Source organism: Enhydra lutris, unplaced genomic scaffold, assembly GCF_002288905.1.
Source record: "Enhydra lutris kenyoni isolate GAN:26980312 unplaced genomic scaffold, ASM228890v2 scaffoldscaffold6, whole genome shotgun sequence".
Lineage (NCBI taxonomy): Eukaryota > Metazoa > Chordata > Mammalia > Carnivora > Mustelidae > Enhydra > Enhydra lutris.
The window spans coordinates 25762472-25779468 of NW_019154090.1; the positions used below are offsets into that span (position 1 = coordinate 25762472).

The window sequence follows — 16997 nt, forward strand, 5'->3', positions numbered from 1 at the left end:
GCTGTCTTTTAAGGACTAGAGAGATCTGGCAGGAAAGGAGGTGTCTCTCCTGGGCTGGGCCAGGAAGGAGCAACTCAAAACATCCAGATGGTCCCTGAACCGACAGCTGACCTTGTGACCCTCCCCCCCACCCCCGCCCCAGCCCGACTGAGACCCACGGGGGCCCTGCCTTGTGACTCGGTCCTGTTGGATTGTTGTCGTTGCTGTTTTTAACACCTAACCTCCTAACGCCAGTTCTCAAGAGTATCTCTTTCATCTAGAGCAATTGGGGTGTATGAGGCAGGGTACTTTATCCAGCTCTTCCTGTCTTTTGCCACATTTTTTGGAGGCCAGGACCCTCGGTGGCTCTGTGAGCCTTCCACCAAAGACCCAGAAGTACAGGTCTCTGGGCCCCCCCGAGGCTGAGCATCTGTGGCCGGTGGCTTCTCCACAGATTCTTGACCCACCCAACTCTTGCCACCCCTCTGGCTCCTTCTCACGTGGGGTGCAGCTGGCTCCCAGCACCCCAGCCAAGAGCTGCTGGAGGATATCTGACCCCAGGCGGCGGGCCGGCGGGCTGGTGGGGGAGCCGGGCCTCTGTCACCAGACCTGGGGGTGCAGGAGGGCTTCAGACGTTTCAGCAGCTGATGTCTGGAGATCAATTAGAGATAATGGCTTTGGGTGGACGCAGAGAAGCATGGCCAAGATTTTCCTGGTTATGATCGTGTTTACCTCATTAGCAGCCTTTTTTTTTTTTTTTTTTTTTCTTTTTGAGGGTGGGATGGCACACTGTTGCACTGCAAATTTGTGCCGGCTGCTTTGTCTTGCTGCCGGTGACCAGGCGTGGACCCCAGGCAGCCAGTAGCTTCCCCCAGCTCCACTCGGATGGAGGAGATGGAGGCTCACAGCTTCTGCTTACAGCCCACCAGACCCTTGCCCGACCAGATCCTTGCCCTTCCTGTGACCCCGTGTTTGTATAGTTTTAAAAGTTTTTCTTTCTTTGTCACTAAAAAAAAAATCATTGAGGTTCCTACTATGTTCTGGACCCTGTTCTGAGCACAGAAGATACAGCAGTGAACGAGACAAGGAGCCTACTCTCCGGGAACTCACAGGCTGTAGCAACGATAAACAAGTCAATAAGAAAAAATATGCGAAAGTGAGAAGTTTGGGACAGAGAATTAAAATAGGGGCAGTTGAGGGGCGCCTGGGTGGCTCAGTGGGTTAAAGCCTCTGCCTTTGGCTCAGGCCATGATCTCAGGGTCCTGGGTTCGAGTCCCACGTCGGGCTCTCTGCTCCGCGAAGAGCCTGCTTCCCTCCTCTCTCTGCCTGCCTCCCTGCCTGCTTGTGATCTTTCTCTCTGTCAAATAAATAAATAAAATCTTTAAAAATAAATAAATAAATAAATAAATAAATAAATAAATAAAATAAAATAGGGGCAGTTGCTAGACTGCACCTCTGGGTGAGGAGGCCTCTCTGCAGAGGTGGCAATCCAAGCCCAGACCTGAATGATAAGAAGGAGCCAGACCTGGGGCAATGAAGGAGAAAAGGCCTTGCAGGTAGAGGAAACAGCAAGTGCAAAGGCCCTGGGGAGGCACAACAAGGGGGCCAGGACAGAGGGAGTAAGGCAGAGACATGCTTATGATAAGCTTGAGCAGTCTGTAGAAGACAGCTCTCTCGGGGCCTGTCAGCTGGATTCAAAGTCTGTCTTGTGCAGTGTGAAACCTCAGGCTGCATTTTCCTCCACCAGAGGAGAGCAGGAGCTTAACTGGGGTGACAGTGAACAGAGAGAATCACCCCAAGGAGAGTCCAGAGACTCTGGTTCTAGGTGTGGCCCTGCCACTGAACAGCTATCTAATTTTCACTTCTCCATGCTGTAGCTTCCCTGTTACTGAAACAGCAGGTTTTGGTCAGACTTCAGTGGTGTCCAAAGTTTGCTCTTTGACAGAGGAACCCCTTTTTTCAAGGAAATTCTTCCAAGGGGAAAGCCCAGCATCTCCGGGGTCAGCAGTAGGCAGGCATGTGGCTGACAAAGCTGGCAAAGGGACCAGAGCTTTGCCCACCTTCCCCTCCTATGCCCAGGCAGTACCCCCTCCACCCTTACATAGGACCCCAATAACAGGTCCTGGGTAGCCCTGAGCTTGGGGCTGGAGCGCTAAAACAAGGAAAAGGGCTCAGCCCACCATGACCACAAGCAGCCTGGCCTCAGGCCAACCCTTCTCTCTTTCCTGTAGTTTCCTCCTCAGTAGAAATGAGTAACAGAGCCCATGCCTTGCTATCCCTATGGTTGTTTCAAGGAGTGCATCTTTGGAATGGCTCTAAGTGCCTCAAGAGAAAAATAGCATAGAAGCAAAAGATACTTTTTCACTGGTGCACTGCTGTGGCTGGGGAATTGTCCAGGCACAACTGTGCAAAGCCTTGGTGCCTTTCCCTCCTGCGGAGTTTGTAGGGAAGGGACACAAGTGCTTGTCTTCTCCCAGGCACCATGCGTGGACGCAGCCCCCTTCCTTAGTCTTTTTAAGGAGTTGACATTCTAGAGAAAAGGCCACGGAGGAGTGAGGTCCTTGCCGTCCAGTCCATCCGCATCCTCACTCAGGAATCCCATGAGTCTGTCAGGGATGCTTTTGAGTACAAGAACAAAAACTCAGCTGACTGTATAGCGAAACATGAAGTTTTATTACTCCTGAAACAAGAGGGATAGAGGAGCTGTTGTTGGTGTTAATGTTGTTGATGCCTCTGTGATGTTGCTGACCTTTTCCTCATGTTTGCAAGTTGGCCGCTGTTGCTCCAACCATCTTGTCCACATTCAAAGTGAGAGGAAGATGGGAAGGGGTGGTATAAGCTCAGTCCAGCAAAGTAAAATCTTACCCAGAAAATTACCAGTAGACTTTTGTTGACATAGCACTGGCCAGTGTCACATGGCCACTCCCAGCTGTAAGGGAAGCTAAGAAAGAAAGAATTTCCCCCTCTCTCTAGTTGAGAAAGGGAAGGAAGAAATGTTGAGTTTGGGTAGCAGATAAATTAGTCCAAAGTATCTCCCATGGCCTGGGTGCCATCAACTGAGCTTGCCTTTGGGTATTAAGATGCCAAAGGACTGGGTCGGAGAAAAGAGTAATAGGGAAAGAAGCAGAGGAGAAGCAGGGAAGAAGGAAGAGAGAAGGAACAGTTGTTGAAGGCCTTCTGTGTGCCAGGTGCCCCACGTGTCTGGGGAAACTGAGGCCTGGTCTCAGAGAGCTAGGCAACTCATCCAAAGTCATAGAACTAGTGTGAGAGAGCTCCATTCCCTGTCACATGAATGCTATCATTTCCCAAGGGAAGGCGAGGGAGGAGAGAAAGGAAAAAGAAGGTGATAGTGAGGGTAGGGACAGGCCAAGGTCCCCAGCGGCCCCAGCACCATCGGCTTCATGGGGAGGCCCGGGTCAGCTTAGCTCAGCACCACAGTCCTGGCGCTAGGGGTGGGACCCAGCACACAGTAGGCGCTCAGTAGAGGTTTGTTGGCTGATGTCATTGTTACAACTACTTTCACACTGTCATCGGCATTATGATTACTCAGGTTCATGCGAGTGTTCTGCGCTAGGCCCTAGCCACGCCCCCTGCAGGCGGCTGGGGCAAGTGTTCTGCGCTGCGGGCCAGCGACGCCCCCTGTAGACGGCTTCAGAGAGAGTTCGGGTTGTTCCCCAACTTAGAAATAAGAAAAGTGTTCTGCGCTGAGGGCCAGCGACGCCCCCTGTAGAAGCCTTCAGAGAGAGTTCCTGTTGTTCCCCAACTTAGAAATAAGAAAACCGAGGCCCAGAGAGTGCCTGAGGTTACATTGAGGAAAGGTCTGAATGCAAACAGAACACAGCCCAGTCACATGCTCTCCCGCCCTGGAGCTGCCCACCAGGCACAAGACTCCAGCCATCAGAAAGGCCTCCTTGGGGCGCCTGGGTGGCTCCGTGGGTTAAGCCTCTGCCTTCGGCTGGGGTCATGATCTCAGGGTCCTGGGATCGAGCCCCGCGTTGGGCTCTCTGCTCAGCGGGGAGCCTGCTTCCCCCTCTCTCTCTGCCTGCCTCTCTGCCTACTTGTGATCTCTGTCTGTCAAATAAATAAATAAAATCTTAAAAAAAAAAAAAAAGAAAGAAAGAAAGAAAAGAAAGGCCTCCTTGTGCTAACTCTGCCCCCTGCACACTTGGCTGTTACCCACAAATCATCCCCAACTGCGGGCTCCGTCATGAAGAGGTTTAGGGTGAAATCCGGAAGTGCTGCCCACCCCCTTCTCTTGACAGCCTGTCCCTACATCCCAGCATGTCTTCCCTGGAGCAGCACCATGTGGCTGCAGTGTCTTATGGATTGCAAGGGGGTTCTCAGCCCTCCTCCAGGCTCCCGCTGAAGAGCCAGCAAGACTTCCATCCCTGAAGACTCCCCAAGCCCAGCTCCCCTTAGGGGTTGCATGGAGAAGCCTTGTCTAGCCTTTCTTGGGGCTAGACTTGGGGTCTCACTAGAGGCTGACTGGCTCAGAGCAGTCCCAGCCCTTTGCCAGTTCCCAGCCTGAGGGAAACCTCTGGCTGCACAGAGGGTCCATCCCTGCTCTGGTGGGTTTGTATCTGCTCTGCCGGAGATCGGGGAAGTGTGACTGCACATGGTCTGGCTTAGGCATCCCCCCTTAGCAGGGCCCACCACGCAGTCTGGGGACCAACACACCCTGGTTCAAAACCCAGCACCACCCGTAGCTTTTAGCTCTATGACTGTGAGCATGTCCCCTGGTCTTTGAATGCCAGTCTCCTCACTCTTGGGTGACTGGATGAGTCATTTAATCTTCCTCCCAGAGCCCCTACTCTTCTTGGGCAAAACAGCAATTAATATCAACCTCATTATTTGGCTGATCCAATACCACCCCGCCGGGTGGCTGGCCCTGAGTGGGTCACAGTGATTGACTACACCGAGCTCCAGGCTGTTCGGCCATGGTAACTGGCTTCGGCTTTTTCTTCCTTTTTCACACTTTTATTAAAGTATGACACACGAACAGAAAAGAGTACATATCATTAAGTGGACAGCTCAGTAAATTTTTCCAGACTGAATCCACCAATTCTCAGGTCAAGAAACAGAACACTGTCAGCACCCCCAAAGACCTGCTGTGCCCCCTCCCAGTCACTCTCCCCAGCCAGGGTGACTCCTGTCCTGCCCTCTAATAGCATTGACTGGTTTTGCCTGTTCTAGAACTTTCTGTAAATAGAATCATACGGCATGTGCCTTTTTGCTCACAAGCCTAAGTTTGTGAGCATCATGTGTATCATGGCACACACCTCTGGCTCCTTCTTTTCTTTTTTCTTTCTTTCTTTCTTACTTTTTTTTTTTTAAGATTTCATTTATTTATTTGACAGAGAGAGAGATCACAAGTAGGCAGAGAGGCAGGTGGGGCAGGGGGAGAAGCAGGCTCTCCGCCGAGCAGAGAGCCCAATGCGGGGCTCGATCCCAGGACCCTGAGATCACGACCCAAGCCGAAGGCAGAGGCTTAACCCACTGAGGCACCCAGGCTCCCTGATTCCTTCTTTTCTGTGGCTGAGTGGTATTCTGCAGCCCGGGTGTGCATGTGTGCCACTGCAAGCCATCCTCTGCTGGCGGACGCTGGGCTGGTTTCTGGGTGGGGGCTACCATGAACAGTGCTAGTACGTGTGTGCTTTAGGACTCCCCTGTACTTGTTTGGTGATGTGCGTACCTGGGAGTGCAAGTGTGAGGTTGTGGACTGGCCTTGGCTTTTTAGCTGAGCCTCTCCAAAGACACTAGGAAAACAGGAAAAGAGAAGAGGTGAGGTGCGTGCTCTGTGGGAATGGCAAAGTGTGGCCTGTGTCACCCACGGTATGCTTAATCCAGAGCTCTGTTGCAGAACTCAACGCTTTGCTGGGCGAAGGGCAGGACGGGGTCCCGAGTGACGCAGTGATGAGTTCTTACCATATGTGCAACGCTGCCAGGGTCTCTGCCGCTGCAGAGCCTGTCCCAGCCCCGAGAGTCCACACTCACGTCGGGGAAATGAGCTAGAACGCAGGAAATGGGAAGTACACAAGCCAAGGAGTGAACAGAGTAGCTGCGACCTGCCACAGGAGCCAGCCAGGTGGTCTGAGAGATTGGCGCTCCGGGTTCAGAGGGGTCCAGATTTGGCAGGGTGGAGGGTGCCTTTGTTGATGGCTGAAAGCATCTTTCTACTGAGCAAACACCCACGCCTTCTGCAACGCCCACCTTGAATGTCACCTCTTCCATGCAGCTCTCTGGGATCCGCCATGTCCCTCTCAGGTGCTAGGCTCTTTCTTCCCAGCAGGTCCCACAACTGTCAAGTACAAACAGAACGTACATCCTGTGACCAGAAACCATGTGATCATTTATTTAATCTCTCTGTTAATTTCTCTCTCTTTCTCTCTCCTGCTGGCATGCAGGCTCCGAGTGGGCAGACCTGTATCTGTATTGTTCATTGCTGGGTCACTCATGTTTACCATGGCATCTGGCATGGGGTAAAGGATCTAGACACATTTGTGGAAAGAACATGTGCCCCAAAGCATGCATGGTCAAAGGAATGGAGGGGGTCGCACATGGGTGATTGGGCACCAAAGAGAGTGAGTCTGTCTGAAGCAGTGGTTACGGTTTGGAACGGAAGGATATCAGGCCAGCAGGGCTGTGAAAGGCCTTGAACACCAGGCCAAAGAGCTCCAACTCAATTTTGCCAGCAGCTGGGAGCCACTGAACGCTTTGGAGTAGGAGAGTGAAATGAACAGAGACGAACTGATGACGCTTTGAAGCAACACATCCCTGAAAAGGAGATTGATGAAATTGTAATTTTTACCTATTGTGGTTGTTAGGAAAGTGCATTTCAACAAGTCAGGCTCTTTTAGTCATATCTGTAATGGGAAATTTATCTAAATAGAGAAGGAATGAGGAGGCAGTCTCGGACAGTTTCTCCTAGATCTCAGCAAAGGTGTCACACTGACAATGAGATTGCCACCAGCTGTGTAAATATCAGCAAACACGAGGAATAAATAAATGGTTAAGGCAGGTACTACCTGACCCACAGATTAAGTATTTTGAATTCAGGCATGTGTGAAGCCCTTGGTGCTTCCATCACACTCCTCTTTCCTGCTGAGAGGCCCTCCCTACTTGCCACCTGTCACATTTCTCCTGCCTTCGTTGGTTCAGAGTAGATGTCACCTCTTCCAGGAACCCCCTACACTAAGCCCTTTCTCCGCAACTGTCTGCACCTAGAGCAACTCTCTGCTATGGCCTGGCTATAATTGGACAGTTCATGGAGGGTAGAGGTGAGTGCTAGCTCTACCAAGTATTAAAATATATTCCAGAGCTATAATATTAGGATGGGAATAGATCAATAAAATAGAATAGATGATTCCAAAAATAATGGGCAATCAGCATAATTTGACATTTCTAATCTGTGGATAAAGATGAATTATTTAAAAGATGGTATGGAGGGGTCACTTAGGTGGCTCAGTCAGTCGAGTGTTGGACTCTTGGTTTCCCCTCAGGTTGTGATCTTGGGGTTGTGGGATTGAGGCCTTGTGGGGCTCCACACCTAGTGGGGAGTCTGCTTGAAAGAGTGTCTCCCTCTGCCCCTGCCCCCACTCACTTGTGCTCTCTCTCTAATAAATAGATAAGGGGCGCCTGGTGGCTCAGTCGGTTAAGCCTCTGCCTTCGGCCGAGGTCGGGATCTCAGGGTCCTGGGATCGAGCTCCACATTGGACTTCCTGCTCAGCGGGGAGCCGGCTTCCCTCTCTGTCCCTGCAGCTGCCATTGTTTGTGCTCACTCTCTCTCCCTGTCAAATAAATAAATAAAATCTTTTTAAAACATTAAATAAATAAATCATTAAAAAGAAAAAGAAAAGAAAAGATGGTACTAGGACAATTCGGATAACCATTAAAAAAAATACAAACTAGGGCACCTGGGTGGCTCAGTCAGTTAAGCATCTGCTCTTGGGTCAGGTCATGATCCCAGGGTCCTGGGATCGAGTCCCATGTCAGGCTTCCTGCTTGGCAGGGATTCTGCTTCTCCCTCTGCCCCTCCTCCCATTTGTTCTCTCAATCACTCTCTCTTTCTCAAGTAAATAAATAAAATCTTAAAAATAAAATAAAATAAATACAAACTCGGTCTTTACCTCACCACTTATACGGAAATAAATGGGCAGAGAGCTAACTTAAAAAAAAAAAAAGATTTAAGTATAATGAAGCTATAAATGCTCTACAAGAAAATATGGATGAATTACTTTTATAATCTACGAGTGGAATAAAATCTTTGTTTTGACCTGAAATGCTTTAGCCCTAACAGAAAAAAAGTTGAGGGTCTAAAAATGTAAAACTTCCATATGGAAAAAAAAAAAAAAAATCCCATCATAAATAAAATAAAAAGGCAACAAAAGGACAACATATTTGCAAAATATATGACAAAAGATTAAATTTCCTTCATTAAAAAAAAGTCCATCAACTCAAATAGAGAAATGGGCAAAGAATATGAACAGGTTGTTCGAACAAATGCAAGTGACCGATATACACATGGTATACATAATTTTAACACTCACACTCCCATATGAAGAGAGGCAAAGAAAAATAAGAGATACCATTTTTCACCGATTAGATTGGCAAAGACAAAAGAGCTTGCTAATACTAAGCACTGACAAGCCTGTCATGAAATGGGAACTGCCGCACATCGCTGGAGGCTGAGAGAACTGGGGCAGGATTTGTGGAGGGAGTGGTCCACCGCTGTGAAAATCCAGAATCCTGATAATGACGATAAAAGCTGCCATTTACCAGGTACTCCCCCTGGGGAGGAGATCAAGCTGCATTTTATGACCTGACCTCAGAAGTCATATACTCTCATTTCCACAGTATCTCATGGCTTCCACAGCCCTATTCATTGTGACAGGGGACGGGGCTGTGATGCCGGGAGGTGGGGATCACAGGGAGCTACCTTAGAGGCTGGCCATCGCAGTGTCTAGCTTCAAAGGGGAACCTTTTAACATTTTTGAGATTGAAAGAGAGAGAGAGAGCTCCCATGCATGCAAGCAAAGGGGGGGGGGGGGGTGCAGGGGCAGAGGGAGAGAGAGAATTTCAAGCCAACTCCCGGCTCAGCACAGAGCCTGACTTGGGGCTTGATCTCACACCCCGAGATCATGACCTGAACTGGAATTAAGGGTTGGATGCTCAACCCACTGAGCCACCCAGGTTCCCCTCAAAGGGGAACTTTTAGTGTCAAATACTACATTAAGCGCACTATCTTATTCTCCATTTTACAGATCAGGAAACAGAGGCTCCGAGAGATTTAAGGGTAGTCATTTGTCTAGTGTCAGAGTCAGAATTTGAACCGGTCCCATGTGGCTGGAACCTAACCGACCTCCTCACTGCTGTCCCTGCTGCCATTCTCGCTTCCTTGTAATCTCATCTCCTCTGGTCTAAAAACACAATTCGGATTGCATTGTTTCCTCACCCTTAGAATAAAATCCACACACCTTACAGGCATGTACATGGCCCTGCGTGCTTGGTTGTGAATACCGTCTCACCCCCCCCCCCCCCCCCCACTCCCCCCCCCCCCCCCGCCCCTCCCCCCCCCCGCCCCCTTGGTTGTGAACCCCCCCCCCCCCCCCCCCCCCCCCACTGAAGAGCCTCTCACCTCCCACCCCCAAATACCCTCTCACCACCTGCCCCAACCCCGGCCCATCTCACCCTGGCCACACTGGTCACCTTTCTGTTCCTCAAACATGCCAAGTCCCTTCCCACCTCAGGGCCTTGGCACCAGCTCTTCCCTCTGCCTGGAAGCCTGCACCCCCCCGGGTCTTCATGCAGTTGTCAACTTCAGCCACATACTCACACTTACTCCTGAGAGGGACCTTCCCTGGCCTCTCAGCCCAGAACCCACTCTTGTCTCCACCCTCAACCCCTGTCTTCACTCCACCCCCCTCTTCCTGGGCCTCTCCACCCCATCCCCTTGTTTCCAGGATCCAACCAAGATTCGAACTTTGCATCTAGTTGGTATTTCTCTTTAGTTTCATGATTTAGAACAGCTGAGTTAATAACAGTGAATCTTTTGAAGTCAGGACTGTTGTGTTGTGGAGAGTCTCTTTTTCTGGATTTCTTGTCTGGTTGTCTCTTCATGATCAGATTCAGGTTGAGCACTTGCGGGGAGAACACAATGTGGGAGGTGACTGCATCTCATCAGGAGGTGAGCGCATTACGTCAGGTGACCCTACTTTGGGGGCAACTGAATTTGATCACATGGTTGGAGGGTGTCTGCGGGTCTCCCCATCGTGCAGGTACATGTTCCCTTCTGTCATTAGTAATTAATTTATAGGGGTCAATGGGTTTCTTTTTTTTTTTTTTAAGATTTTATTTATTTATTTGACAGAGAGATCACAAGTAGGCAGAGAGGCAGGGAGAGAGAGAGAAAGGGAAGCAGTCTCCCTGCTGAGCAGAGAGCCCAACGTGGGGCTCGATCCCAGGACCCTGGGATCGTGACCTGAGCCAAAGGCAGAGGCTTTAACCCACTGAGCCACCCAGGCACCCCATCAATGGGTTTTTAAACGCTTTGAGATGCTTGAACAGTATCCTCTGATGAGAGTAAGATCCTGCTATTCCTAATAACAACAAGCCCCTGGTTCCCTCGGCCAGATCTCCGCTCGTGGAGACTCCTATATTTCACATAGGAGTCTGCTTGGAGAGCTTGGCTGCCTACAGAGCTCTACAGAGCAAATACCCTGCCAGTTGTCCATTTGCAAAAACACCCACTGTTTGCAGAGCCTGACATGAAGGGGACACGAGGGCAGTACTGCCCTCTTAAGCAGATGGGAGCAGCCTTCTCTGCCCTCGTCTCCCACCAGACGGGCTGAAAGAAGGAACCCATCATTGGGAGAATTAGTGGCCAAGAAACTAGGTCATGCTTTTCCTTGTTGGGACCCGTGCTGTGGCCACTTTAAGGATTGAGGGAGTTGTCCAAAGGCACAAGGACACTGAAAGCAACGGGCACAAGGTTACTCGAGGAGTGGCAGCTCCTGCAGGACTAAGGGGCTGGGAGCTTTCTGCAGGCTTCAGCACGCAGGAAAACTCACCTGATTTTCAGTGCTGCTAAACAGCCAAGTTTCTCTAGGGCCCCCAACTGCTTTCTGTGGGCTGAGTGGGGCTGAGGCTGTTTTATCTCAGGGATGGTAAATGAGTTCACATTTCATGCCTAGAGAAAATCACTGCTCTGCTCTCCCGGGCGGTACTGGCTTTCTCTTATTAGTCAGAGAAGAGGTGGGCTATCTGGGTTCAATTCCACCTTTGAACTTAGTTGGATTTGGCTTTATATTTCAAACCCAGATGTCCACCACGACTGTGAGATAGTGACTCAGGCCAGGAGAAGTCAAAGGTCTTGAGAAATGTGGTGGGAAGAGATGGGAAATCCGGGGGGCCTGAATGATTTCATTTTCAGAGTGAGGAAGGGCATTTCCCATGTTGAAAACGCCCACCTCTCCCTGGATGAACTGAAGAGTCACGGCCACTAATTAAAATCCTAAAAATTATTATTGGGCACCAACATGTATGGATATAGACATGTGCAAAGCCTCCAAACCGTCCCCCACCACAGAGGATGAGAAGTAAATATCTCTTAGAGAAAACTGGGAAGGGTGCCTTGGTTTGAAAACACATTCAATTTCATAGATAAAAGGTGCTAATGAATAACGTGCTTAGACCCCCTTTTAAAAAGGGAGTGTAAGTTCTATATTGACAGAAAAACCTTTAGCATGTGTGGAAGGAAGTCTGTTCTGCGTGCCTTTAATTTGATGTGTTGCCATCTTTTTCTTTTTCTAATGGGCGAACACTGAGCTCTGAACCTGTGGTGGTGTACTTCCAACTACCACCTGTAGAGGGAGCCTTGTTTACCTCGGATTGTTCACAATGCAAAGCTTTCAGTGAAAGAAAGAAAAAGGCTTTTAAAGAAAAAAAGTTGGAGGGCTAAAGGCAGTCTGTTTCAAAATTGCAAACAATCGCGATGGCTCTCTTGTTTTTTCTTCTTTGCTGGTTCCACTGTGGATGAGTTGTAGCGTAAAGTCAGGAGAAATTGCCCTTCTTTTTCGGGTGCGACTAGAGGTACCAGGAGGTGGGATCGTTGTTGGTGTTTTTGTTTTGTTTTGGGTTTTGACCATTTCCTTACAGAATTCCACGAGGGCAGCTCCTCATCCCTTTTAAAGCACAGGCTTTTTCGGAAGGCTGATCTGTTACTTGTAACAGAGGTTGTGAATCTGAGGAGGGGGACATCTGCCCTTGACCCATCTTCTCTGCTGGGGTCTAATTGTGCTATTTGGGGACGAGCGAGTTATGTTGTAGCCCCAGTCTGAGGTTGCTTGCAGGTTCAGGGTCCCCACCCCCCACCCCACCCCGCGGCGCCCCACGCGGTCTTCCCCTGCACCCCAGGCGGACGAGGTATGTCTGCGTGCAGGAGAAGGGCGATTCGGATCCGCATGGGTTTTCCCTCTCCTGCGATGCGGTGTCTCCGCGGACAGTAAGCGCCCAGGTCTGGGATGGAGCAGCATTCTTGATGTTATCCTATTACTTTACAACTGGAGCTAGCGCGCCGTAAGGAGCCGGTACCCGGTGGTCTGGAGGAGCACAATGACCAGCAGGAGGAGGGGGGGGGTGGGGAGGGAGCAGAGAGAGTCCGCGGCGAACGCTCGAGATCGCTGAAATGTTTGGGTTGGACAGGTGAACGCATCCCGGAGACTCAGGCGCCCGCCGGGGAGGAAGAAGGGGAGCTCGGGAGGGTGTAAACTAAGTGGTGGGAAAGAGACAAAGGAAGAGTGAAGAGGCGAGATGGTACGGTATATAGGGAGGGGGAGGGGAGAGGAGGGGGCAGAGGGTGGGCAGCGCGCCGAGGGGACCGAGCTTGAACTTGATCAAGAAAAGGGGGGCCCTGAGATGGGGGTGGGGGGCCGGCAGAGAGCCGGCCACGTGCCTGGCTTTTCCAGACTAGGGTCTCGCGGAGACCGCCCGGGGACCCAGCAGCCCCGCCCAGCGAGGACCCGCGTCCCCGGGGAACCAGGAGACGCGAGGGGGTCCAGGGCTGCCCGAAGGCCCCAGGGCGCAGAGAGTTCCTAATGGTGCCCGAGTCACTTTCTTTGGGCCAAGTCTCTCCTCTCCTGGCCTGAACGCTGAGAGCTGGCGGGCCGGGTGTCCCCCCAACCCCCACCCTCCGACCCGTAGACTGCGGCCTCCCTGGAGCGAGGGGCGGGCACAGACCCCACCGCCTTCTTTCCAGGGCTCAGCCCCGGGCAAGAAGCTTCCTCGAAGCGCTTCCCCCTTAAGAGCGCTCTCCCCCCGGAGCGCCCTGCAGCGCGTCCAGTGAGCCCTCATCCCTCCCCCACTACCTGGCCCAGCACCCCCTCCTTCCACCTCCTCTCCCCTCTCCCCGCCTCCCGGCCTCTCCCTCCTTTCTCCTCTCTCAGGGTGCCTCCTTTTCCTCTCTCTCCCCCTCCCCCTTGTGCCCACTCCTCCTTCTCGTCAGTCCCTCCACCTCCTCCTCCTGCTGCTCCTCCTACTCCCCCAGCGTGCGCCCTCCCTGCGCTCCCCTCCCCCCGCCCCCCGCCCCGTGCCCGGTCCCTCCCCCCCTCCCCCGCCTCCCCGTGCCCGGTGCCCCCCCTCCCCTTTCCTCCCTCCCGGCCGCGGCGCCGCCGCCGCTGCCGCCGCCGCTTGCCTGGGCCCTCCCCCTGGCCACCCCCGCCCCCGGGCCGGGCAGTGACGCGCCGCGGCGGTGCCAGCCCCTCTCCCCGGGCGGCCGCGGCGGCAGCAGCAGCAGCAGCAGCTGGAGCTGTGGGGCTGTCACTGCCGCCCGCCCCGCTCACTCGCCGAACCCGACCGCCGGTCTCCGCCTAGCCTCCCGCCCAGGTACGGAGTCCGGCCCGGATCCCCGCGATCGGGCCGTTTCCGGGCCCCCGGCCGCCGCCCCCCTCCTGCCGCCGGCCGTTGAGCTGCGGTTAGGGGGTGGGGGGGCTGGGGGGTTCTGGGGAGGGGGACTGGGGGGGAAGCTTCCTGCGCTGGGTCTGAGGAGGGGGGCGCAGGGAAGCGGCTGCGCCCTGGGCGGAGTGGGCTGGGGCGGGGGGCGGGTGAGTGTGACCGAGCGGTGGCGGCGGCGGCTGCGTGGGGGGGGGAGGACCGGCAGAGGAGGTGCACTCTGGGGGCCGTGGGGTGCCCGAGAGGTGTGCCTGGCCGCGAGTGCCGGGGGGCAGCTGGGCGCACCCCACTCCCCGGCGGTGCGCGCCGCCGGTCCTGGGGGGCGGTGATTGTGTGCGCCGCGCCGCGGTATTGTGCGGCGGCCACACCGTTTGCAGCGGGCTGGGCACCGCGTCCCGGGGAGGAAGGCGTTCGCCCGCGGCGGGGTGGGGGCCGGGTTCGGGTTGCCGCCACCGCGGCCGCCTCGAGAAGGGAAGTGGACTGTGTTTGGGGATCTGAGGACGGGAAGCGTTGAGTGGCTGGGAGGGGCTCCCTGCCTCGGCGCGGAGAGTTGAGACGGGGTTTGCAGAGTTGAGCCCACTTCGGCAGGCCCCTGTCCCTCCCTGGAGGGGACCGGTCGCCCTTCTTAGGTGTAGCAACGGAGCAGAAGCCGGGGGCGGCGGCGGCCCCTGGCGAGGGGGCATTCCTTAATGAAGGGGACGCGTGGGGCGGGGGCAGCTGTCCGGAGTGAGGGCGCGCGTCCGAGTTAAGTTGGATTTACACCTCCGCCGGCCGCTCTCTGCTCTCCACCTAGCCCTCCCGGGCGGGACACTTTCTCGTGGGGCAGGGTGGGGGTGTGCAGTCCACATTTTTTATTCCAGCTGCTAGAGTTCAGAAGTGACCCCCCCCACACACACACACCTGGAGCGGCGTTTGCCGGAGTCCGGCCGCCCCTACTGGGCCACGCTTCCTGGGGGAAGTTCTCATTAAGCCTGGCTAATTAGCATTATTCCTGGAGAAAGGTTAAGGTTAGACCGTCCTTTTCCTTACCGGGAGGCCCACCCCCCTCCTCCCTATTCCCTTCTCCCTTCCCCCTCCCCAAGAGCACAAAAGCACAAAAAGAAAGTGTGAAGAGGTGCAGATCAATGGAGAAGCCACAAACCCATTAATTCAAATGGAACCTTTTTCCCCCCCTCTAAAACATTGATTTTTCTTTCTGTCTGCTCTGAGGGGAGATTAATAACCTCCTGATTTCACCTGAAATGGTGTTTGGACTCTGTGATTTCCTCCTCTTTCTGAGAAGGATTGTGGCTTGAAATAGATTCTCCCTTGAGATAAAGCCCTACTTATCCCAGAATCAGCTGGAAACCCCAGCCTGGGGCCCCCAGCCTACCAGGTAGGGGTTGTGGGGAGAGGTGTGTGGGGCTCTCACAGCTCCTCTGGGGAGAAGTGACTGTGTGATGGGACTGGGGTGCCATCTTGCCCCCTGCTTCTGGGCTGTAGTTTGGTCTGCGGGAAAAACCCATGGATGGCCCAGGCCCCAGTGGCAGTTTAGTCCTTACGTAGTAAATTACCCCTTCATTGGAAAACCATTAGGGCCTAAATGTATCTTTAAATAATATCAAGCTCTTGTCTAATCCCAGCTCAAGCTGGCCTTGTTTTATAGAGTAGGTTTTAAGACAGCACCTCCTCCCACACCCACTGGACCCTGACTGGGTGACACGACCCTGTTCAGCACTTTCCTGCAGAACAGCAGGAGCAGAGCATCCCTGGAGCTTTCCTCCCAGCTAGGGAGGTGGATCTGGGGGAACTTCTGCCTCAGCCACCCTTGGCCCCTGTGGAGCCTGGCTACCCCGAGTTGCTCAAGAACTTTTTTGTCTTGTCTGGGTCCTTTTCTTGGAAGGAAACTCCTGCAGGGGATTAACTCAGAGTGGTTCCTCTCCAGCCCTCCTTTTGGCTGGGAGAACCCCGTCTGCTGTAGCTCATCTCTCCAGCCACCCTCTTAAAGAGACCCCTGTTAATGCCAGGGCCTGGGGTGTCAGTGAGGCCCTCGTGGTGCGGAGTGCTGGGAAAACAGCCAGTTGCCTTTGCCTAGGAAACAAAAGCCCATTTTACACTCGATACACTAGTAGGAAGGTGTTGAAAACGCTCACTCCCAGCATTCATACGTTCCTGACAGCAAGAACAACAGAGCATCCCCTCAGATACGTGTGTTTCTGACAGACCCTATGTGTGTGATTGAGAACACCTAGAAGGTGGTAGGTGATTGGCTGTCTCAGCCCTCCCCTCTCCGCATTTCCCAGGAGGGCCTGTATGACTTAGGACTGGTGAGCACAGGAGGTCTGTTAGCAGGAAGGAGTGGAATTGTGCAGGGAGTGTCCCCGGGAGGCTGAACGCCCGCCGCCTCTGGTGGCCAGGTGGGCTTGGAGTGTAGCAAGAAACTGCCGCCTCGGGACGACCCCACAGCTCCCGGGAGCTACGGCTCAGACCACCCTAAGATTTCATTTGTGCAATCCCTTCACTACAGGGATTTGAGCCCTTGTTGCTTTCAATCCTGGGGGGGTTTCGTCTTCCATTAATAAGCCATCTGATGAACCGAAGTGGTTAAGTTGGGGTCAAATGCGGTTCAGTACCTTCTTGGCACGCTCAGGCTATGTGTTTGTAATGCTTGCTGACATGGAGACAGGGGGAGGAATTGCCTCGTACTGAAGAATTTCCAGGGCCTGGAAGGAGCCTGCAGGTGTTCCAGAAGGAGGTGCTCACTTTTTACATCTTGGTGCCTGCCTACTTGGGGTAGAGCTAGTGCCGGGGCAACTGTCCCAGCCTGGTGATCTTTCTGGCAAGAGCTTCAGCATCTCATCAAACAGACCGCAGGGGTGAGACAGAGGGGTCTGTCTCCTGCCTGGCCCAGAAACACCTCCGCCACATCCCTGCCCTCCCTCCCACCCTTTCCCTGAAACACACACCCAGGGCTCCTGGTCAGGGCTTAGGGCTTAGAATTGCACTAAATTCTCAGCAAATCCTCCCCCCCCCCCCCCCCCCCCCCCCCCCCGCGGCCCCCCCCCCCACCCACGGCGGAGAGCCCGGGCCGGGCG

At 53.5% G+C, this 16997-nt stretch overlaps 1 protein-coding gene across 2 annotated transcripts in view; it reads left to right on the top strand.

Moving 5' to 3' along the window:
• The window catches only part of LOC111141728 (nucleolar protein 4 like), a 129289-nt gene that overhangs the window by 79781 nt on the left and 32511 nt on the right, over positions 1-16997 (top strand). Inside the window, exon 1 of one of the 2 annotated variants that reach the window (XM_022494518.1) lies at positions 13827-13857. The exons of the other annotated variant lie outside the window; for it this stretch is intronic. The gene's annotated coding sequence lies outside the window, so the exon portion shown is untranslated. Of the gene's footprint in view, positions 1-13826; positions 13858-16997 lie in introns of those variants that run through there. 2 annotated transcript variants of the gene reach the window in all.